Source organism: Jaculus jaculus, chromosome 4 (genome assembly GCF_020740685.1).
Source record: "Jaculus jaculus isolate mJacJac1 chromosome 4, mJacJac1.mat.Y.cur, whole genome shotgun sequence".
In the NCBI taxonomy this organism is placed as follows: Eukaryota; Metazoa; Chordata; class Mammalia; order Rodentia; family Dipodidae; genus Jaculus; species Jaculus jaculus.
Window position 1 is genome coordinate 119555664 of NC_059105.1, and position 17550 is coordinate 119573213.

Sequence of the window (17550 nt, forward strand, 5' to 3'; positions counted from 1 at the left end):
GATGCTTTACAGTGCTGTAAGTACACTAACAGACTATTCTGGTCAGAGTTGAAAGACCTGAATGCAGTAAGAACTATAGACTGTGAGGTTTGGCTTATGAGGGTGAGAAAGCACTGTGCCTGGACTGGGCTAGCAGTTTGTGTGGGAAGCTTGCTGTTAAGCCTGGGTCCTGAGAAGCTGTGCAAGGCTGCTTTGTGTAGAAATGAACTGGTGTGAGCAGAAGGATATGGCACAGAAAAAATGCAATCTTTAGGCCTAAATTGCTGCCCATTCACCTGTAAATTGTTTGAGAGATTACAACCTTTCAGATTGGGCCAGCTGACCTGCACTGAGGCAACAGGAGGAATGTAGACTCTTTTGAAGGGTTCTCAATGCTCAAGGAGTGTCCTGTTCTTCAAAGTCTGCTTTATTTCCCCCTGGATTAACAAACTGGCAGCCTACCTGGTATTGTGGACTACAAGAAATGTAGGAAAGAGAGGGTCATTACGTTTGCAACACGGTCTTGTGTTTTGGAAATGGCCATGGGCAGTGTGAAGCAGGTTGCTGGAGATCCGATGGAGCCATGAGGATGAACCATGGATTGCAGTGGAGACCCAGTGCAGATGCCAGGACCATGAGATGGCTGCTAAGGAAAGCTGCTGTCCCTATATGAAGCTTTCCAGGACTGTGAGTAGCCTAGCTGAAGGGATGGAATTAGAATGCCAGAGACTTGTTGCTGGTTAGGATTATCAGACTTAGAGACTTTCACTGCTAGTTATTGGACTTGGAGCTACAGAGTTTGTTTGGTATTTACCCTGTTTTAAATCTTGTATTGGTTGAATATTTCTTTGCTATGCCCAATGCCATCTTTCCCAGTGTGAATGTTTATTCTGTGTCATTATGGGGTTTTGGGGGGGATATTTTTGGTATTATGGCTCAGTTCAAAGACCTTAGACTATGGGGATGTATGAACATCATTGGAATTGATAAACACTATGGGGACTCTTAAAGCTGATAAGTGTCCCCCATAAACTTAGGTGTTCTGAATGCTAGGTTCCCAGCTAAAGGAGATTTGGGAATTAACACCTCATGGAGGCAGTGTATTGTTGGGGGCAGGTGTACGGGTATTATAGCCAGTTTCCCTATGCCAGTGCTTGGCACACTCTCCTGTTGCTATGGTCCACCTTATGTTGGCCAGGGGTATTGTCCACCCTCTGCTCATGCCATCAGTTTCCCCTTCCATCATGGAGCTTCCCCTCGAGCCTGTAAGCCAAAATAAACCACTTTTTCCCACAAGCTGCTTTTGGTTGGGTGATTTCTACCAGCAATGAGAACCTGACTGTAACATAAGCAGTTATAAAAAATCTCCCAACTAAAAAAAGACCAGGCCCAGATGGATACACTGGTGAATTTTGCCAAACCATCATGGAAGAACTAACACCAATGCTTCTTAAACTTTTCCACAAAATAGAAAAAGAAGGAATCCTACCAAACTCCCTCTATGATCACACTAGCATCACACTGATACCAAAACCAGGCAAAGATAAAAAAAAAAAAAAAGAAAATTACAGACTAACATCCTTCATGAACATAGATGTAAAAATTCTCAACAAAATATTAGCAAACAGAATACAAGAATATGTCAGAAACATCATTCATCCAGACCAAGTAGGCTTTATCCCAGAGATGCAGGGATAGTTCAACATATACAAACCAATAAATATAATGCAATGAAAACTTTTAAAACATTCAAGTGAAAAATTGCAGAAGACACTAGGAAATGAAAGACACCCCTTGTTCTTGGATCAGAAGAATCAATATTGTGAAAATAGCAATTTTACCAAAAGCAATCTACACATTTAATGAAATCTCCATCAAAATTCCAATGGCATTCTTCATGCAAATAGAAAAAACAATCCAAAAATTCATTTGGAAGCATAAAAAACCTCGAATATCTAAAACAAATTTGAACAACAAAAATAAGGCTGGTGGTATTACCATACCTAATTTTAACCTATGCTACGCAGCCATAGTAACAAAAACAGCATGGTATTGGCACAAAGGCAGATATGTAGATCAGTAGAACAGAATAGAGGACTCAAATGTAAGTCAGGGTAGCTACAGCCAGCGGATCTTTGACAAAAATGCCAAAAATATTCATTGGTGAAAAGACATCCTCTTCAGCAAATGGTGCTGGGAAAACGGGACATGTATTTGTAGAAGGATGAAAACAGATCCTAATCTCTCTCCAAGAGAATTAAGTCCAAGTGGTTCAAAGACCTTCATATCAGATCTGAAACTCCGAACTAGTAGAGGAAAAAGTAGGGGAACCCTTCAATATATTGGTCTTGGCAAGGATTTTCTGAATATAACCCCAATTGCTCAGGCAATAAAACCACAGATTAATCGCTGGGACCTAATGAAATTACAAGCCTTTTGTATGTCAAAAGATACTGTGAATAGAGCAAAGAGGCAACCTACAGAATGGGAGAAAATCATTGCCAGCTATACATATGATAGAGGATTAATATCTAGGATATACAAAGAACTCAAAAAAGTAAATAATAAGAAATCAAACAACCCAATTAAAAAATGGGCTATGGAACTAAATAGAGAGTTCTCAAAAGAAAAAACACAGATGGCATATAAACATCTAAAAAAATGTTTACATCCCTAGTCATCAGGGAAATGCAGATTAAAACTACATTGAGATTCCATCTCACTCCTGTCAGATTGGCTACCATCATGAAAACAAATGAACATAACTGCTGGCAAGGATGTGTAAAAAGAGAAATCCTTTACACTGTTGGTGGGAATGCAATCTGGTCCACCATTGTGGAAATCAGTGTGAATGTTCCTGAGACTGCTAAAAATAGATCTACCATATGACCCAGCTATAGCACTCCTAGGTATATATCCTAAGGACACATCTCATTACCTTAGAGATACTTGCTTAACCATGTTTATTGCTGCTCAATTCACAATAGCTGGGAAATGGAACCAGCCTAGATGTCCCTCAATTGATGAGTGGATAATGAAGATGTGGCACATTTGTACAATAGAGTTCTACTCAGCGGTAAAGAAAAATGAAGCTATGAAATTTGCAGGAAAATGGATGGATAGAAAGGATTATACTAAGTGAGGTAACACAGGCCCAGAAAACCAAATGTCACATATTATCTCTCATATGCAGATCCTAGCTACAGATGATTAGACTTCTGTATGAGTAGGAAGAAAAATCAGTACCAGAGGCTAGTAAGCTAGAAAGGAGATATAAAGTGAATAGAAAGGGAGGGAGGGGACCAAATAGGATGGTATTGTATATATGTATGTAGAAAAACAGATTAATCTAGGTTAAAAGGTTTAAGTAAGGTCAGGGGAAAAGACTGAGTAAGGATAGGTGGAGGGAGGGCTAATCAAAATCTAAAAGCATATAAGTAACTCATATGGAAAACTACTTTTTTGGACAATATAACACTCAGGAGCCATAGATTGTTACTAGAAAATTTTCAGTGCCAGGGATGGGATACCTTCCAGTGAGTTGTTGGTCAGGGAAGTCCCTGATGTCCCCCAGACATTACAGGCCCTTGGTTTTCTGGGAATATCAGATGGTAGGACCCTATTGCTGAAGACTCCACATACTTGGGCTGCAAGGTCACTGAAAAATCCTGCTGGAGCTGAGCTGAAAACTTCCTCCATGTAGACCAGCTGACAGAAAGCTGGAAAAAGCCATGCTGCAAGCAGTTCAATTGGAGAAAGAGAAATCACCAGTGAAGATACCCAACAGTGGACACTGCAAGCCTTATATTTGGCCAGCCAGGCCAAATGAGCCAATGGGTACAATAGTGGCACGTCTGCTATGGGGGAAACCACCACCCTCTAATTTGACTGGAGGCCCACTCCATGGAGGGAATATATCCCTGATACTGAAAACCTACAACAGAGGTAGTCATGAGCCCTAGGAGTGTCTGCTGCTGTCTGGCTAAAAGTATGTACTATGCTCACCAAACTGCCCAGTAAGCACCTCTCTTAATGTTCATACACATATATTAATGCTACTCTCACTTTTGGCTAGAGAACCTTCTCTTTTCAGATGGAACTGACCTTGGGATGACTCAGGAGGCACCATGGTGCTGAGAAGTGACAGAGGAGTGCTCAGCACTGAAATATCTCAATCACACCTTCCATGGCTCAGGGTCCACTGTGGAAGAGGTAGCAGAAAGAATGTAAGAGCCAAAGGAAGGGTAGGACTCCTTACAACATGCTCCTCCAGACACAAAATGGCTGGGACATCCATGACCTCGTAGTACCTGACACTACCTATACAATGCCATCATAATAGGAAGAAAAGATCATGACATCAAAATAAAAGAGACTGATTGAGAGGGTGAGGGGATATGATGGAGAGTGGAGTTTCAAAGGGGAAAGTGGGTGGAGGGAGGGAATTACCAAGGGACATTTTTTATAATTATGGAAGTTGTCAATAAAAAATATTAAAACAAATAAATAGTACTGGAGAAATGGCTTAGTGGTTAAAGCCAGATGCACATGATGGCACATGCGTCTGGAGTTGTTTTGCAGTGGCCAGAGGCCCTGGCACGCCTATTCTCACTCTCTCTCTTTCTCTCTGTAAAAATAAATAAAATAAAAATATTCAAATAAATTCATTATCATAAATAGGTATATGATTAAACTGGGTTTGGTGGCACACATCTTTAATCCCAGCACACAGGAGGCAGAGATAGGAGGATCATGATAAGTTTGAGGCCACCCTGAGACTATATAATGCATTCCAGGTCAGCCTGGGCTAGAGTGAGACTTTACCTGGACAAACAAACAAACAAAAGGTTACATGTATATCAATGCTTTACATATAACAGTTTACTTCTCCTTACAGTATCCCAGCATTAAGGCTCTCCAATGAAACAAAGACAAGGTCGGTGGGTGGATGAATAGATATATAAACTGGTTTATAAGGAATTGGCTCACATGACTGTGGAAAATGACAAGTCTTCTTTCTCCCTCTGTGCTGATGATGAAGCCCTGGACCTTGCAGTCCTAAGCTCTGTCCTCAGTAAACTGGAGATTCAAGAAATTAGATAGGGGCTGGAGAGATGGCTTAGCAGTTAAGCGCTTGCCTGTGAAGCCTAAGGACCCCGGTTCAAGGCTCAATTCCCCAGGACCCACGTTAGCCAGATACACAGGGGGTGCACACATCTGGAGTTCATTTGCAGTGGCTGGAGGCCCTGGAGCACCCATCCTCTCTATCTCTGTCTCTCTCCCTTTTTCTTTCTGTCACTCTCAAATAAATAAATAAATAAATAAATAAATAGAAATTAGATAGGAGCTGGAGGGATGGCTTAGTGGCTAAGATATTTGCCTTCAAAGCCAAAGGACCCCAGTTTGACTCTCCAGGACCCATGTAAGCCAGATCCACAAGGGGACACATGTGTCTGGAGTTTGTCTGCAGTGGCTGCAGGCCCTGGCCTGCCTATTCTCTTTCTCTTTCCCTCATTCTCTGTCAAATAAATAAATAAAATAAAATACTTAAAAAAATTGAAAAAGGAAATTAGATAGTGTCACTCTAGGGCATCTGGGTCCTGGGGAATTGAACCCAGGTCTTTTGGCTTTGCAGGCAAGTGCCTTAACTGATAAGCCATCTCTCCAGCCCCCTGTCTTAAAAAAAAAAAAAAGCTATAAGGGAGGGGAGGGAGGAGAGAGAAGGGCTTTAGGGGATGGTATTGTGTATATGTAAGTAGAGGAACAGATTACAGGGAGTAGAATGGCCTAAGCAAGGACAGGGGAAGAGATTGTGTAAATGAAGGGTGGGGTGGGGTCAATAAAAATTCAAGGTATTATGAATAAGACATATGAAAACCTACTTTTTAAGATAATGACACATCCAGAAGCTATAGATTGTTACTAGAAAATTTTCAGTGTCAGGGATGGGATACCTTCTAGTGAGTTGTTGGCAAGGGAGGTCCCTGTTGCCTTCAAAACATTACAGGCTATTGCCAAGGCCCTTGGTTTCCCTTGAGAAACAGATTGTAAGACCCTATTGCTGAAGACTTCATATGACTGAGCAGCAAAGTCACTGAGAAATCAAGCTGGTGCTGAGCAAAAAACCTTCTCCCTATAGCCCAGCCAACTGAGAGTTGGAAAAAGCTGCACTGTATGCAGCCCTATGGGAGACAGAAGTCATCAGTGGTGAAAACAGTGGACATTGGAAGCCTCAAGTTTGGCCAGATAGGCCAAATTAATGCAATGGTGGCATGTCTGCTCTAGGGGAAACCAATTGCCCTCTTTTTGGACTGGAGGCCCACTCTATGGGAGGAAATACATGCCTTGTACTGAAAACCTAATCAAAAGCCTATGGCAAGGGAGGTCATGAGCCTTAGGGGTATAAAGCCTGCTCTTATCTGGATAAATGCATATATTATTCACACCAAATTGCCCTGAAAGTACTACACTTAATGTTCATATTCATATATTAATACTACTCTCACTAGAGAAACTTCTCTTTTCAGATGCCAATGACCATTGAGAAGACCCAAAAGGCAACATAGTGCTAAGAAGAAGGGATGGAGGAGTGTCCAGCACTGAAACATCTCACACCCTCCAAGGTTCAGGGTCCACTGCAGAAAAGGTGGTGGAAAATATAAGAGCCAAAGGAAGAGCACCACTCCTCACATACAACTGTCCAGACAGAAACTGGCCTTGATATACATGACTTCACAGTGCCTAGCAATACCTGCACAAGACCCTTATAATAACAGAAAAAGATGATGACATCAAATAAGGAGAGAGACCAATGGAGCTGGGCGTGGTAGCGCACACCTTTAATACCAGCACTTGGGAGGCAGAGGTAGAAGGATCACTGTAAATTCGAGGCCACCCTAAGACTACATAGTGAATTTCAGGTTATCCTGGACTTAGAGTGAAACCCTACTTCAAAAAAACAACAAAAAAAAAAACAAAAAAAAAAGAGAGAGAGAGAGAGAGAGACTGAGAAACTAATGGAGAGAGACAGAGGGAGGGAGAGGGGATATGATGGACACCAGAGTTATGAAGGGGAAAGTGGGGGGAGGGGTGTGAAATATGGTTTATTGTTTGTAAGTATAGAAGTTGTCAGTAAATATATATATATATTAAGACTTCGGGTTAAGATGGCTGCATAGATACCACACCAAAGCAGCCTAGGGAGGAAAAAGCCAAAAAAAAAAAAAAAACCTCAGCAAAATATACACCTTTACTAAAAAGTGAGGTGTATAGGAAATTGAAATGGCAGTGGAGAAGTAGGAGAAATCCAGAGCATCCAAAACCCACATGGGCTGGCAGAAGCAGCTCCAGCAGGTCCACTGACCAAGGTGGTGGTGGTGTCAGCGGCAGTGGTGCACAAAAAAACTGCCAGCCTTGGATTGAGCCACAGGAAAAGCCACTTGAGGGGATTTTCCACTCACACCGAAGCTGTCTGCAAATTCAAGAAATGTGAAGGGAGAATGGTAGTAAACAATGGAGGAGCAGATCACAAGGTAGAAGAACACGTGGAACAGGGAGAGAACTAGAGCAGCATCCGCAGCCTCCCCTCCCCCACCGCCAGTGCCCAGTTCCAGCGAACAGAGCAGCAGTCAGGAACCCAGCCACGGCTACTTGAACCAAAAGCAGGATCCAAGCAGGAGCAGAGGCAACTGGGATTACACCAGGGAAGGGTCTCACCTAGTCACAAACTGACTTGGAACCCTCAACAGATCAGAAATCTTAACCTCCTTGTTGTCAGGATTAAGGGTGTGGGTGGGGCACCACACACCCTAAGGGACAGACTGAAGATCTGGTTGTCATAACACCTACTCTTGGATAAATAGTTTGAGGTATTTTTCCTTGAAAGTGTACACTGTTTAGTTGAATTTTAGAATCTGCCTGTATTTTATTCCATTCAGCCTACTTGAATGCTCTCATAGCAGGCAAACCCAACACCTAGGGTCACTTTTGTAGATACTCTGTGTCTTGAGAGACACACCTAACTCCTTAAGCTCCTATCCTGAAATTATATAACATTAGATTGTCTGATACATCTAATAATACCAAGCTAACTAGAAAATCCAATCATTAAATAATCCAGGATGCAAAAATATATACATTATAAACACAAGAAACACCAAAATCAAGACAATATAAATCCACCAAAATGTATTAATGCAGCAGAAATGACCTCCAGTGAGAATGAGGTAGAGGACATGCCTGAGAAAGATTTCAAAAGGATGATTAGAAATATGTTCAAAGAAGTCAAAGAAGAAATCAAAGAAAACACAGGACAACAATTTAATGAAATAAAGAGGTCAATACTAGATATAAATAAGGAAATAGAGATACTAAAGAAAAACCAGTCAGAATTACTAGCAATGAAGAACACAGATAATGAAATAAAAAACTCTGTAGAAAATCTCACCAGTAGAATGGATGAAGGAGAGGACAGAATATCTAAGCTAGAAGACCAGGTGGCAGATCTAATACAGACCAACAAAGAGAAAGACAAAGTTATAGAAAAGTATGAGTGGGAATTTCAAGATATTCAGGACTTGATACTTGATAGAATCCTCCATGCTGAAGAAAAGGAAAAGCGCACATATAAGGAACCTGGAAAAAAACAATCAATACTCAAATACTAGTTAACACAAGAAAGCAAAGGTAGAATCGGAACCACACACACACACAAAAATGGCAAACATAAATACACAGCTTTCAATAATACCTCTTAATATCAACGGCCTCAATGCCCCAACCAAAAGACATAGGTTTGCAAACTGGGTTAAAAGCAGGATCCTACCGTTTGTTGTCTCCAAGAAACTCACCTTTCTACAAAGGATGGACATTATCTTACAGTGAAAGGTCAGAAAATGGTGTTTCAACAAATGGGCCTAGAAAACAAGCAGGGCTTGCTATCCTATCTGAAAAGGTAGACTTCAGTCCAACGTTAGTCAAGAAAGATAAGGAAGGTCACTTTATATTGATTAAGGGCACACTCCAACGGGACATTACAATTCTAAACATATATGCATCTAACATGGGGGCTCCCAAATTCATCAAACAAACACTATTAGAACTAAGGTCACAGATAACACCAAACACAATGGTGGGGGGTGACTTTAACACCCCACTCTCATTAATTGACAGGTCATCCTGGGAAAAAATAAACAGAGAGGCATCTGGACTAAATGAGGTCATAGAAGGAATGGACCTAACAGATATATACAGGACATTTCATCCAAATGCTGCAGAATATACATTCTTTTCAGCAGCATATGGAACATTCTCTAAAATAGACCGTATGTTAGGACACAAAACAAATCTTAACAAATACAGGAAAATTAAAATAATTCCTTGCATTCTATCTGACCACAATGGAATCAAGCTACACATCAACAGCAAGGAAGGCTATAGAGTACACACAAAATAATGGAAATTAAACAACACACTACTAAATGATAAATGGGTCAATGAGGAAATCCAAAAATTTATAGAGCCAAATGATAATGAGAACACAACATACCAAAATCTATGGGACACAATGAAGGCAGTCCTAAGAGGTAAATTTATAGCTTTAAGTGCCTATATTAAGAAATTAGAAAGGTCTCAAGTAAATGACCTAATGCTTTACCTTAAAGCCTTGGAAAAAGAAGAACAAGGCAAACCAAAAATCAGTAGATGGGAAGAAATAATAAAGATCAGAGCAGAATTTAATGAAATAGAAACATAAAAACAATCAAAAGAATCAATGAAACAAGGAGTTGGTTCTTTGAGAGGATAAAAAAGATTGATAAACTCTTAGTAAATCGGACCAAAAGAGAAAAGTGATAAAAATTAATAAAATTAGAGATGAAAAAGGTAACACCACAACAGATTCCAGGAAATTCAAAAAAGCATAGGGACTTACTATAAAAGCATTTACTCCACAAAGTATGAAAATCTGAAAGAAATGGATGATTTCCTTGATTTATATGACCTACCTAAATTAAATCAAATCAAATTAAATTAAATTAAATCAAGATGAGATTAATAACTTAAATAGACCTATAACAAGCATGGAGATCCAAGCAGTTATCAAAAATCTCCCAACTAAAAAAAATCCAGGCCCAGATGGATTCACTGCTGAATTTTACCAGACCTTCAGGGAAGATCTAACACCATTGCTTCTTAAGCTTTTCCATAAAACAGAAAAGGAAGGAATCCTACCAAATTCCTTCTATGAATCCAGCATCACCCTGCTACCAAAACCAGGCAAAGATCCAACAAAAAGGAAAATTACAGACCAATCTCCCTCATGAACACAGATGCAAAAATTCTCAACAAAATATTGGCAAACAGAATACATGAATATATCACAAAGATCGTTCACACTGACCAAGTAGGCTTTATCCCAGAGATGCAGGGATGGTTCAACATACACAAATCGATAAATGTAATACATTATATAAATAGACTGAAGGACAAAAATCATATTATCATCTCATTAGACACAGAGAAAGTGTTTGACAAAATTCAACATCCCTTCATGATAAAAGTCCTACAGAGACTGGGAATAGAAGGAACATATCTCAATATAATAAAGGCTATTTATGACAAGCCAACAGCCAACACATTATTAAATGAGGAAAAACTGGAAGGTTTCCCACTAAAATCAGGAACAAGACAAGGGTGTACACTGTCCCCAATTTATTTAATATAGTACTGGAAGTCTTAGCCATAGCAATAAGGCAGAAGACACACATAAAAGGGATACAAATTGGAAAGGAAGAAATCAAGTTATCATTATTTGCAGGTGACATGATTCTATATATAAAGGACCCTAAAGACTCCACCAGCAAACTGTTAGAGCTGATAAAAACCTACAGCCATGTATCAGGATACAAAATAAATACACAGAAATCAATAGCATTCCTATATGCTAACAACAAACACACAGAGAATGAAATCAGAGAATCACTCCCATTCACAACTGCGTCAAAGAAAATAAAGTACCTTGAAATAAACCTAACCAAGGAAGTAAAGGATCTCTACAATGAAAACTATAAAACACTCAAGTGAGAAATTGCAGTAGACACACTAGGAAATGGGAAAACATCCCTCATTCCTGGATTGGAAGAATGAATATTGTTAAAATGGCAATCTTACCAAAAGCAATCTACACATTTACTGCAATCCCCATCAAAATTCCAAAGGCATTCTTCAAGGAAATAGAAAAAAAAAGACAATCCAAATATTCATTTGGAATCACAAAAAACCTTGAATATCTAAAATAATACTGAGCAACAAAAATAAGGTGGGAGATATCACCATACCTGATTTTAACCTATACTACAGAGCCATAGTAACAAAAACAGCCTGTTACTGGCACAAAACAGATATGTAGGTCAATGGAACAGAATAGAGGACCCAGATATAAGTCCAGGTAGCTATAGCCACCTGATATCCAAAAAATATGCCAAAAGTACTCATTGGAGAAAAGACAGCCTCTTCAGCAAATGGTGCTGGGAAAACTGGATATGTATCTGTAGAAGGATGAAAATAGATTCTTCTTTCTCTCCATACACAAGAATTAAATCTAAATGGACTAAAGACCTTAACATCAGACCTCAAACTCTGAAATTGCTAGAGGAAAAAGTAGGGGAAACCCATCAACATATTGGTCTTGGCAAAGACTTTCTGAATACAACCCCAATTGCTCAGGCAATAAACTCACAGATTAACCACTGGGACCTCATGAAATTACAAAGATTTTGTACTGCAAAAGATATTGTGAATAAAGCAAAGTGGCAACCTACAAAATGGGAAAAAATCTTTACCAGCTATATATCAATATTATGATAAGAGGATTAATATGTAGGATATACAAAGGACTCAAAAAGTTAAATAATAAGAAATCAAACAAGCCAATCAAAAATTAGCTATGGAGCTATAGAGTTCTCAAAAGAAGAAATACAAATGGCAGATAAGCATCTAAAAAAATGTTCTACGTCACTAGTCACCAGGGAAATGCAGATTAAAATTACATTGAGATTCTATCTCACACCTGTCAGATGGGCTACCATCATGAAAACAAATGATCATAAATGTTGGTGGGGATGTGGAAAAAGAAGAACCCTTCTACACTGCTGGTGGGAATGCAATCTGGTCCAGCAATTGTGGAAATCAGTGTGGAGGGTCCTAAGACAGCTAAACATTGATCTACCATATGACCCAGGCATAGTACTCCTAGGCATATATCCTAAGGACTCATGCAATTTCCTTAGTACATGCTCAAACATGTTTATTGCCGCTCAATTCACTAATAGCTGGGAAATGGAACCAGCCTAGATGTCCCTCAGCTGATGAGTGGATAATGAAGATGTGGCACATATATACAATGGAGTTTGACTTAGTGGTAAAGAAAAATGAAGTTATGAAATTTGCAGGAAAATGGATGGATCTGGAAAGAATTATACTAAGTGAGGTAACCCAGGCCCAGAAAGCCAAGCGCCACATGTTCTCCCTCATATGTGGATCCTAGCTACAGATGATTGGGCTTCTGTGTGAGAAGGAAAAAAACTCAGTAGCAGAGACCAGTAAGATAAAAATGAGATATAAAGGGAAGAGAAAGGAAGGGAGGAGGGTACTTAGTAGGCTGGTATTGTATATATGTAAGTAGATTAATAGATCAACAGGGGTGAAAAGGCCCAAAGTGAGGTCAGGGGAAGAGATTGAGTAAAGGAAAGGTGGAGGGAGGGCTAATCAAAATCTAAGAGGATGCAAATAAATCATATGGAATCCTCCGGTTTTGGGCAATGGAACACTCACGAGCCACAGATCATTGTTAGAAAATTTTCAGTGCCAGGGATGGGATACCTCCAGTGAGCTGTTGGCCGGGGAGGTCCCTGATGCCGCCAAAACATTATAGGCCATTGCCAAGGCCCTTGATTTCCTACCAGGAATTGATGGTAAGACCCTATTGCTGAAGACTCCACATACTTGGGCTGCAAGGTCACTGAGAAATCCTGCTGGAACTGAGCTGATGACCTCTTTCATTAGCAACCATAAAAGCCAGAAAAAAGCATGTAATAAAATATTTTAAGCCCTGGGGATAAACAACTTCCAAACAAGAGTGCTATGCCCAGTAAAATTATCTTTCGAAATTATTGAGCAAATAAGGATTTCCAAGACATACAAATTAAGGGAATTCATAACAATAAAACCACTACTACACAACATTCTTTTTTTAAAAAAAATTATTTATTTATTTGAGAGCAATAGATAGACGCGGGGGGGGGGGAGGAGAATGGGCACACCAGGGCCTACAGCCACAGATGCATGTGCCACCTTGTGCATCTGGCTTACGTGGGTTCTGGGGAATTGAGCCTTGAACCAGGGTCCTTAGGCTTCATAGGCAAGCGCTTTACCGCTAAGCCATCTCTCCAGCCCTACACAACATTCTTAAAGGAATTATATATAGGGTAGAAGAAGAAAAGCAGTCTCTTCCACAGGAACATGTGTAGGAACACTCACCAAAAAAGGAACAGAGGAAAAAAGAAGACCTGGAAATGAATCAATCATGTTCAAAACAGCAATCCAGCAAAACTAAGGGGAGACAATAAAGAAAGACCAATAACCAGCCAACCAGAGAATCATCTAAAAAATAATAGGAAAGGCCATTTCATTAAACTAAAACGCAAATGGCCTCAAGCCGCAAAACGATACACATTAGCTGATTGGATTAAAAACAAGATCCAAGGCCAGGCATGGTGGCACACGTCTTTAATCCCAGTACTTGGGAAGCAGAGGTAGGAGGATTGCTGTGAGTTTGAGACCATCCTGAGATGACACAGTGAATTCCAGGTCAGCCTGAGCTAGAGTGAGACCCTACTTCGAAAGACAAACAAGACAAAACAAGATCCAGCTGGGTATAGTGGCACATGCCTTTAATCCTAAGCACTCTGGAGGCTGAGGTAGGAGTGTCATGTGTTCCAGGTCAGCCTGGGCTAGAGTGAGACATTACCTCAAAAAAAGAAAACATATATTGGAAAAAAAAATCCTATAAAGGGCTGCAGTGATGGATTAGCAGTTAAAGGTGCTTGCCTGCAAAGCCTGGCAATCTGGATTTGATTCCCCAGTATCCATATAAAGCCAGATGCACAAAGGACACATACATATAGAGTTTGTTTGTAATGGCTAGAGGCCCTGTTGAGCCTATTGTATTTGTCTTTCTCTCTTTTCTCTCTTTCTCTGTCTGACTGCCAATGAAACAAGATCCAGGCTGGAGAGATGTATCAGCTGTTAAGGCGCTTGCCTATGAAGCCTAAGGACCCATGTTCTACTCTCCAGAACCCACGATGGCCAGACCCACAAAGGTGAGGCAAGCACAAGGTCGCACATGCCCACTAGGTGGCATAAGCATCTGGAGTTAGAATGAGTGGCTGAGACCCTGGCATGCCAATTCTTTTATCTTTCTTCTCTTTCTAAAAATAAAAATAAAATAACAAGATCCAACTATCTGTTGTCAAGAAATTCACATAGCTAGCTAAGGCATGTATAATACATGTACAAAGGACAGAAAGCAACCTATGCAGTAAATGGAAAAAGAAAACAAACAGGTGTGGCTATTCTTCTATCAAATCAAAGCAACTCAGGAGACAAAGAAGAACACTGCACATCAACAAAGGGAACAATTCATCAAGAAGCTGTATAAGCTGGGCATGGTGGCTCACACCTTTAATCCCAGCACTCAGGAGGCAGAGGTAGGAGAGTCACCATGAGTTCGAGGCCAGCCTGAGACTACATAGTCAATTCCAGGTCAGCCTGGACTACAGCAAAACCCTACCTCCAAAAACAAACAAACAAAAAAGTAACAATTATAAACATTTATGCAATAAATACTGGGGCTCCCGATTTCATAAAACAAATACTAAAATACTGGAAGTTCAGATAGGCCCAGATACAATAATAGTGGAGACTTTCATACCCCATTCGCATTTAATTTGGTCTCCCAAATTAAAAGTCAAAAACAGCTACTTCAGAGTTAAATTACACCACAGACCAGCTGGGTTTAACAGATATCTACAGAACATTCCATCCAAAAGACAGAGAATACATACTCCTCTCAATGACAAATGGAAGCATCTCCAAAATAAACCATATCATTGGCCACAAGCAAGCCTTAACATATTAGATATTTCCTTGTATCCTATCAGATAACAGTGGAATAAAACTAGAAATCAACAGCCAGAGGAACTTTTCAATTATACCAATACTTGAAGACTGAACAATACACTTTGTTTTTCAAGATGGGGTCTTGTTCTAGCTCAGCCTGACCTGGAATTCACTATGTGGTGTCAGGGTGGCCTCAAACTTATGACAATCCTCCTACCTCTGGCCCTCTGAGTGCTGGGATTAAAGGTATGTGCCACCACACTCAGCTTGAACAGAACACTTAAAAAAAAAAAAAGGTCAGGCATGGTGGCTGTGGTGGTCCCCCATAAACTTAGGTGTTCTGAAGGCTAGGTTCCCAGCTAAAGGAAATTTGGGAATTAACATCTCCTGGAGGGAGTGTATTGTTGGGGGTGGGCTTATGGGAGTTATAGCCAGTTTCCACACGCCAATGTTTGGCACACTTGCCTACTGTTATTGTCCACCTGATGTTGATCGGGGGTGATGTCCAAGAAAAATGATGTTCATGCTATCATTTTCCCTGAGATCATGGAGCTTCCCCCTTGAGCCTGTAAGCCAAAATAAACTTCCTTTTTTCCCACAAGCTGCTCTTGGTTGGGTGATTCCTACCAGGAGTACGAACCTGACTGCAATAGTGGCACATGCCTTTAATCCCAGCAGTTGGGAGGCAGAGGTAGAAGGATTGCCAAGAGTTCAAGGCCACCCTGAGACTACATACTGAAAAAAGAAATAAAGAAGATTCCAGACAGTGGAAATGTCTATATACTTGGACTGGCTAAATTAATATATGAAAGTGGCTATATTACCAAACATAATATATACAGATCCAATGCAATTCCTATTAAAGTTTCAGTGACATCCTTCTCAGAACTAGAAAAAACAATCTAAGAATTCATATAGAAACATAAAAGACCATGCATAGCCAAAGCTGCAGGTATTACAATGCCTACCCTAAAATTATACTATAGAACCATAGTGACAGACAGCATGATATTGACACAAAAACCGACAAGTAGAAAGAACAATGGAACAGAATAAAGAAGTCAAAAATAAACTCACACAGCATAGCCACCTAATTTTTGACAAAGGCATCAAAAGTATACATTGGAAAAAAGACAGCCTATTTAAAGGATGGTGCTGGCAAAAATAAATAAACACCTGCAGAAGAATTAAATTTGATCCACATCACTAACCCTACACAAAGATCATTTCAAAATGCATCAAAAATCTTAAATGTAAAACCAGAAATGCTGAAAATACTAGAGGAAAATATAGGTTATAATATACTGGAAGTTACTGGTATAGATAATAACTATCTGATAGAACTCCAATAAAACAGAAAACAGTTCCAAGAATCAACTAATGGGACTACATAAAATTAAAGTTTATTCAGGGCTGGAGAGATGGCTCAGCTGTTAAGGCATTTACCTGCAAAACCTAATGCCCTGGGTTTGATTTCCCAGTACCACTGTAAAGCCAGATGCATCAAGTGACAGATGCACCTGAAGTTTGTTTGCAGAGGCTAGAGGCCCTGGTTCCGCCACACTCACTCACATTCTTTCTCTATTCCCATCTCCATCTTTCTGCTTGCAAATAAGTAAGTTTTTTAAAAAGTTTCTTCACATCAAAGGACACTATCAGCAGTGTGAACAGAGAGCCTACATACTGACAGAAGATCTTTTTCTAGCTTTTTATCTCACAAGGATTGACATCTAGAATATATAAAGAACCACAAAAATTAAACACCAACTCATCCCAAACTGCCAATCAATAAATGGGCTAATAAAATGAACAGATAGTTTAAAAAAATATGTATTTACTTATTTGAGAGCGGAGAGGGAGAAAGAGAGGGAGAATGGGCATGTCAGTGCCTCCAGCCACTACAAACCAACTCTAGATGCATGTGCCACCTTGTGTATCTGGCTTACATGGGTCCTGGGTAATCAAACCTGGGTCTTTAGTCTTCACAGGAAAATCCCTAACCACTAAGCAATCTCTCTAACCCCAGATAATTCTTAAAAGAAGAAACCCAAATGGCCAACAGATATTCTAAAAAATGTTCAACATCGTTAGCCATCATATAAATTATATAAATGCAAATTAATGTGAGGGAAATATCTCAGTGGATAAATCACTTGCCATGCAACTCAGAGTAACTGAGTTCAAATCCCTACAGTTATTTCCCCCTCCCTCCTACCCATAAAAGCTGGAAAATGTAGCAGGGTTCTGTAACCCCAGTGTACCTGCAGAAATGAGATAAAGGGCTAATCTGAAGTTTTCTTCTGACCTCTACGTGCATATCTGCATGCAAGTACACACACATACACACACCCCACATAGATGTACTTATATAGATTTTTTTTAAAATGCAAAATA

The 17550-nt window shown here is 39.9% G+C and overlaps 1 protein-coding gene across 1 annotated transcript in view; it reads right to left on the bottom strand.

Moving 5' to 3' along the window:
- The window catches only part of Tsga10 (testis specific 10), a 129380-nt gene that overhangs the window by 6634 nt on the left and 105196 nt on the right, over positions 1-17550 (bottom strand). The window lies entirely within an intron of this gene.